Consider the following 7,097-nt stretch of genomic DNA (forward strand, 5'->3'; position numbering starts at 1 on the left):
AGTGCACAGAGATTTGGAGTCCGTGAGTGCTGGCAGGGAGAGATCAGGCACAGGGAAACAGCTCCAGGAGGAAAATCCCCAGGAAGCAGAGATGAGATCAGGGAAGGAGAGAAAACAAAGCCAGCAATGTGTCAGGGAGAGTTTAGAGATCCCCACAGGATCCCCTCCAGTGCAGCCCCTCCCTCTGAAGAAGCCCCCTCCCTCCTGTGCCCCCCAGCCAAGCCTCTGCCCTCAGGGCCGGGGGTCCAAGGCGTGAAGCCCCTCCTGGGCAGGCAGAGCTGCAGCAGAGCCGTGGGGCAGCTCTGCAGCCCCGGGCCCAGTTCCCTCTGCAGAGCACAGGGCTGGGAGCAGCTGCCCGGCCCTGGGGGCTCTGGGAGGGGGCACAGCTGGCTCAGGGTGACGCTGGCCCCAGTGCCCGGCTGTGGGCAGGGCTGTCAGTGCAGCCAGGGCAGCAGCTCAATCTCCCTTCGTCCAGTGCCAGCTCTGGGACTCTTGGCTCTCTCCCCGAGGTTTCCTTCTAAGCTGGGAGTTTCCTCCAGGATGCAAACGTGTCCTGGAGCATCTTTGTGTTATCTGAAAGGCCCAGATAGAGGAGAAAAGCAGAGATGCTACAAGTGTGAAAATGCTGTCGGGTTGGTGAAATGAGCCAGGGGTGTCCTCGGCTACGAATGTGGTGCTGAGACCTTGAGAGAGGGACGGACATTTGGGGGTCTGTGGTGGATCCATCTGCTCCCAGCAGCACCTGGTGATCTTTAAGGGAAACATGGGAGGGTGAACATTCTGCATTTGAGAAAAGTGAAAGCCCAGAGAAGCTCTGAACAGGTCAGAATGACAGAGAACCTCCTCTGAGTGTCCACTCATCATCTTGCCTCGCAAAAGTTGCTCTGTTCTCCCTGAGAGCAGCAGAAATGCTGAGGATTTCTGATATCCAAGAATACCAGGAGAGATATGGGGGGAGCTTAAAAACAAAAACCTCAGAACTCTTAAGCACAAAAGGGTGTCTGTGTATGTTCCAGGGGAGGGTGTACAGGAAATGGCTTTGATTGTGCTTACAGATCTCCTCTAACTCGTCACTGTCTTTTTCTCTGTGGCAGAACCCAATGCCCGGACACAGCCAATGTCCAACAGCAGCTCCATCAGCCCCTTCCTCCTGCTGGCATTGGCAGACACGCAGCAGCTGCAGCTCCTGCACTTCTGCCTCTTCCTGGGCATCTCCCTGGCTGCCCTCCTGGGCAACGGCCTCATCATCAGCGCCGGAGCCTGCGGCCAGCACCTGCACAGCCCCATGTTCTTCTTCCTGCTCAACCTGGCCCTCACCGACCTGGGCTCCATCTGCACCACTGTCCCCAAGGCCATGCACAATTCCCTTTGGGGCACCAGGCACATCTCCTACTCAGCATGTGCTGCTCAGGTGTTTCTGTTTGTCTTCTTCATGGGAGTAGAGGTTTCCTCCTCACCATCATGTGCTACGACCACTACGTGTCCATCTGCAAAGCCCTGCACTACGGGACCCTCCTGGGCAGCAGAGCTTGTGCCCACATGGCAGCAGCTGCCTGGGCCAGTGCCTTTCTCTACGCTCTCATGCACATGGCCAATACATTTTCCCTGCCCCTGTGCCAGGGCAATGCCCTGGGCCAGTTCTGCTGTGAAATCCCACACATCCTCAAGCTCTCCTGCTCCAAATCCCACCTCAGGGAACTTGGCCTCATCACTGTCAGTGTCTATTTGCTCTTTGGCTGTTTTGTGTTCATTGTTTTCTCCTATGTGCAGATCTTCAGGGCTGTGCTGAGGATCCTCTCTGAGCAGGGCTGGCACAAAGCCTTTTCCACGTGCCTCCCTCACCTGGCCGTGCTCTCCCTGTTCCTCAGCACTTCAGCATTTGCTCACCTGAAGCCCCCCTCCATCTCGTCCCCATCCCTGGATGTGGCCCTGTCAGTTCTGTACTCGGTGGTGCCTCCAGCCCTGAACCCCCTCATCTACAGCCTGAGGAACCAGGAGCTCAGGGATGCCCTGAGGAAAATGATGACTGGATCTTTTCAGCAGCAATGGAGTGCCGGTTTTGTTCTCCACAGCTGCAGTGTAACTCAGTGCAGGCCCAGCCTGTCTGCTCAAGTTTTTCATAGTGGCTGTGTGTGTGCAGGGTTTCCTTTTTCATTTTGTGATAGTGTTGTGCTCAAGGAAACTTTATTTATCCCATCATCATCCCATTACTGGGATCATTCATCCTATTTAGAATTCACTGCTTGCACCTCAAATTTTACCCAGAGACAATGGAAATGAGGAATCACCTCCTCTCTGCACTGTAGCAAAATAAAGGATCCTGCAGCAACTTGTTGGTCAAAAATGCTTCCTTTGAAACCTCATCTGAATCTGGCAGGGCAGTGCCTGTGTGCAGAGGGGGAGAGAAGATGAGTCCCAGCACAGCAACAGGGCCAGGGAGCAGCAGCCCTCGGTGCTTTCAGAGCTGCTCTGTTTATCCTTCCATGCTGTCCTTCTGTCCTTGTGGGAGTCCTCAGCTCTGGCTGCTGCGCTGCTCTCCTGCTCTGTGGTGCTCCTGTGAGCACAGGAGGGGTTGACAGATTTGTGTTATTTAAAAGTAGACAGCAGTGGCTGGAATTGCTGGGCTGATGAGTGAAGTTTTTCAGAATTTTATGGCCCTGGCATGTGAGTCACAGGTGGATCACAGCGAGTCCTGGAGCTGCCAACCTGAACATGAATAACAGAATGGACAAAGCTGCAGCTTAAACGTGACCTAAAATAAATCCCCAGAGTGGCCAGCCCAGAGATCATGATCTGTGCACTGGAACAACCACATTACAACAGGGACTGCAGACCCACCAAAACCCCACCCAAACCCAGCTCAGAGGGGCCATGGTGGCCCCGTGGCAACCACTGGGCACCAAAGCAGTGAAGCCGTGGAGAAGCGAGAGGCTCAGTGGCTGACATTTCTGTGGGACGGGGCTGTCGTGTCAGGGGTGGGGGCTTTAGATCCCAGGGGAATCATTGCCCAGGGAGTTTTTGTTCAGGTCTGTAGTGCATTGATGCTGCCTGGACTCCAGGCACCCACCAAAGCTGCTCTCTCACTCCTGTCCACAGCTGGAGAGAGAAAATATAACAAAGGGTTCGTGGGTTGAGATAAGGACCAGGAGAGATCCCTCATCCAACACTGTCCCGGGCAAAACAGGCTCAACTCACAGATATCAAGTGAATTTATTAAAAACAAAATCAGAGCAGGATAATGAGAAGTGAAAGAAGAGCTTTCAAAACACCTTCCCCCTCCCCTCCATCCTTCCCACCGATGGCGCAGGAGACAGGGAATGGGGATTGTGGTCAGTTCATCTCCTGTGGCTTCTCCCGCTGCTCAGGGAGAGGAGTTGTTCCCCTGTGAGACCGTGGGGTCCCTTCCCACGGGAGACAGTTCTCCGTGAGCGTCTCTGACGTGGGTCCAATCTGTCAGCAGCAGCCCCCCCAAAACTGCTGTGGCGTGGGTCACTCTTCCATGGGGTCAGTTCTTCAAGGCCAGGCTGCTCCAGCCTGGGAGCAGGGCCCCTCTGCACCGGCTCTGCCCCTGGATCCCAGCCTCCTGCAGGCATCCGCCCGCTCCGGCGTGGGCACCTCCCCCAGGGCTGCGGGTGGATCTCTGCATCCCCCGGGGATCCCCAGGGCTGCGGGTGGATCTCTGCATCCCCCGGGGATCCCCAGGGCTGCGGGTGGATCTCTGCATCCCCCGGGGATCCCCAGGGGCTGCGGGTGGATCTCTGCATCCCCCATGGATCCCCAGGGCTGCAGGGGCACAGCTGCTCCCCCATGGTCTCACCACAGCCTGCAGAGGAATCTCGGCTCTGGCTCCTCGAGCACCTCCTCCCCCTCCTTCTCCACTGCCCTTGGTGTCTCCCTGTTGTTTCCCTCACACGTTCTCCCCTCCTCCTCTTCTCTGACTACAAAAACACTGTGTCCCACTTTGTTTTCATTTCCTTCTGAAATCTGCTATCACAGAGGCATTACCAGCCTCTCTCAGTGGCCCAGCCTTGGCCAGTGCCATGTCCATCTTTGGAGCCATCGGGGATCGGCTCTGCCAGACATGGTGGAAGCTTCCAGCAGCTTCTCACAGAAGCCACCTCTGTGGCCCCCCCGCTACCAAAACCCAGGCCGTGCCAAACCAACACACACAGGAAGGAAAGCACGGAGCCCCAGCGCTCCAGGGCAGGTGAGAAGCAGCTCTGGCCATGCCAAGGTCAGCCGGAGCTGCCAGGCGGCCCCAGGAGCCCAAGGCAGCCAGAGCTGTTCCACGTTCCCTTGGCTCCGTGGGCCCTGCAGGGTCACAAAGGCCCCTCGGTTCTTTGGGCCCAGCAGTGCCACAGTAGCCCCTTGGTTCCATGGAACGCCACAGGGTCACAATGGTCCCCTTGGTGCCACCAGCCCTGCAGGGTCACAACGGCCCCTGGGTTCCACGAGGCCACGCAGGGTCACAGTGGTCTCCAGAGGAAGGGCAGCACCGAGCCCCAGGGTTTCAGGGGCAGATGAGACACGGCCACCAGAGGCCAAGGCCGGCCACATCTGTCTGTCCTGCCAGGTTTGTCTGGGAGCAGCCCTTGGATATTGGGAATTTGGGAGGTGGAATCCCAGTTTTGGCCATGGGCACCTTGTCGAGTAAGGCAGTTCTGTGCTCGCTGCACGAGCTCTGGCGTGCCCTCGGTCAGAGAGACTCCAGCTGCGTTACTTCTGTGCGTCGCAGAAGCGACTTTGGCATCAGGAAAAGTGCTGCTGGCTGAGCTCGCTGGCTCCTTTGCAGAGGAGACACGGCAGGAGCTGATGATATCGGCTCACGTTAGTTCGGAGATAAAGGAAGAGAGAGAGGGTTCTGGTCTGGCTTCCAACAGGTTTATTGTCAGAAGTTTAGCAACCAGAACATGGCAATGATCTTAATCCGGGATCCCGCCAAGAGGCTTTTCCCTCAGTTTTAGAGGGGGTTTGAAAACCGCGGGGAAAGGGGAAAACAACCAATGAGTTACAAGCCCGGGGGGAGGATACAATTCAACAAGAACCACTGGGAGATACAACAAAGAACCAGTGAACAACCGAGTAAGAGGGAATTCTCCCGAACAGGGAAAGGCAGTTTGGAGCCGGGCGCAGCCCCGTGCGGATGCGGCTTAAGCTTCTGAGCCGCCCATCGACCCACCCTGCAAGTCTGTGTCCCGGGGAAATTCGATCCACGGCAGGGTCCGGGGCTGATCGGCATCTCGCTGCCCCAGCCCAGCAGTGGGCTGGCTCATAGCAACAGCTGAGAAGGATGGGTTTTTCCACATGAAAGAAAAGCACAAAGTCCAGGTGTTTTGGAAGAAGATGAGAGGTGGCCACCATGGGCGAGGGCAGCCAGACCTGTTTCTCATGGCAGCTTTTGTCTGGGAGCAATCCTTGGATAGACAGAATTTGGGAGGTAGAATCTCAGTTTTGGCCATGGATGCCTGGAGGAGAAGGACGGTTCTTTTCCTTAGGAAGGAAAGCACAGAGCCCCAGGAGCCTCAGGGCTCCTGAGCCAGCCCCTGCTGCCCCGGGAGGGAATTTGGGGAGGGGGCAGAGGGGGTGCGCAGCCCCCGCCGGGGGATGACCCCGGCCCAGCGCCCTTCGTTCAGCACCGAGCTGGGCCTGGGGCCGCAGGAGGAAGAGGCCGATGGGAAGCAGATCCTGCAGGGGGGACAGGGCTTGGGCTCGGGGCAAGGTCCTGCCCTGCACACCTGGCTCAGGTGTGAGCCTGCCCCGGGAAGGGAGCGGGACATTGCCATCCCCACGGATCAGGGCTGGGAGCAGCGCTGGGAGCACGGACATGGAAATACTGGGAGCCACTGGGACCGCACTGAGGGCTACTGGGAGCTACTGGGAGCAACTGGGAATGATGGGTGTGTGCTGGAGGCAACTGGGATATACAAGGAATGAATGAGATCATGCTGGGGGCAACTGGAACCATGCTGGGGCAACTGGGGTGACTGGGAATGAGCATGCTGGGAGAAACTGGGAGCAACTGGGAGTGACTGTGTCTGTGCTGGGGGCCACTGAGGTCATACTTGCAGTGACTGGGACTGTACTAGGGGCAAGTGGGAGCAACTGGAACTATGCTGGAGGTAACTAGGATCACACTGAGGGTGATTTGGATCATACTGGAAGTGACAAGGAGCATGCTGGGGGCAATTTGGACCACGTTGGGGGCAACTGGGATATACCGGGAGCAACTGGGCCATCATTGAGGGTGACTGGGAGTGGCTGTGGGCAACCGGAATCATGCTGGAAGCAACTGAGAGGAAGTGGCAGTGACGAGGAGCATGCTGGGGGCAACTGGAATATGCTGAGAGAGACTGGGAGTCACTGGGATCATGCTGGGAGTGACTGGGAGCGTGGCAATGGCCTGGGCTGGCTGATGTGGGGCCTCAGGGTGCGCAGGGAGCACTGTGACACTGCGGGGCCCCTGGAGCTGTTCTAAACGACCCAGATCCGATATGGAAATGAGTTCTTAAAATGTACTGAGAACTCAACAAAAATGGCAAAGCAAAAGGGGCAGCGCTGGGAGCGTGGCTGGGTGCCAGAGGCTCGCCCACAGAATGCCCATCCTGCCTTTTCTACCCCTGCGATTGCAAACAGCTCTCTGGTCCGAGGGGCACTGGGGACTCCTCCTGGAAGCTCCCAGAATCTTTCCATCTCTGGTTTAAGGCGCTTTATATCCCAGCTGGGATCTCAAGACAGCCCCAATCAGGTACCTGAGGTGATTTTTCTCATTTGATGAGGAGGAGGACGAGGAGAAGGACAAGGACGAGGACGAGGTGGAGTGGAACAAGGAGGAAAATGAAGAGGATGAGGAGGATGAGGAAGAGGAGGGGGAGCAGGACGAGGACAAAGAGTATGAGGGTGAGGAGGAGGAGGCTGACGGGGGGGAGGAGGGGAGGAGGACAAGGAGGGGCAGGAGGGGGAGGAGGAGGAGGACGACGACGACGACGATGATGACAAAGACGAGGACAAGTAGACGGACAAGGAGGAGGAGGAGAAGGAGCAGGAAGAGGAGGAGGAGGAGGAGGAGGAGGAGAAGGAGGAGGAGGAGGAAGAAGGGG

The 7,097-nt window shown here is 57.2% G+C and overlaps 1 pseudogene across 1 annotated transcript; it reads left to right on the forward strand.

Moving 5' to 3' along the window:
* The first annotated feature begins 1,117 nt into the window (after positions 1 to 1,117).
* On the forward strand, positions 1,118 to 6,897 carry LOC309585808 (olfactory receptor 14J1-like; annotated as a pseudogene). The gene is made up of 2 exons: positions 1,118 to 2,079; positions 6,780 to 6,897. The product of its transcript is annotated as an olfactory receptor 14J1-like (transcript).
* The last annotated feature ends 200 nt before the right edge of the window (positions 6,898 to 7,097 follow it).

Source organism: Coloeus monedula (genome assembly GCF_965178545.1).
Source record: "Coloeus monedula genome assembly, contig: HAP1_SCAFFOLD_427, whole genome shotgun sequence".
In the NCBI taxonomy this organism is placed as follows: domain Eukaryota; kingdom Metazoa; phylum Chordata; class Aves; order Passeriformes; family Corvidae; genus Coloeus; species Coloeus monedula.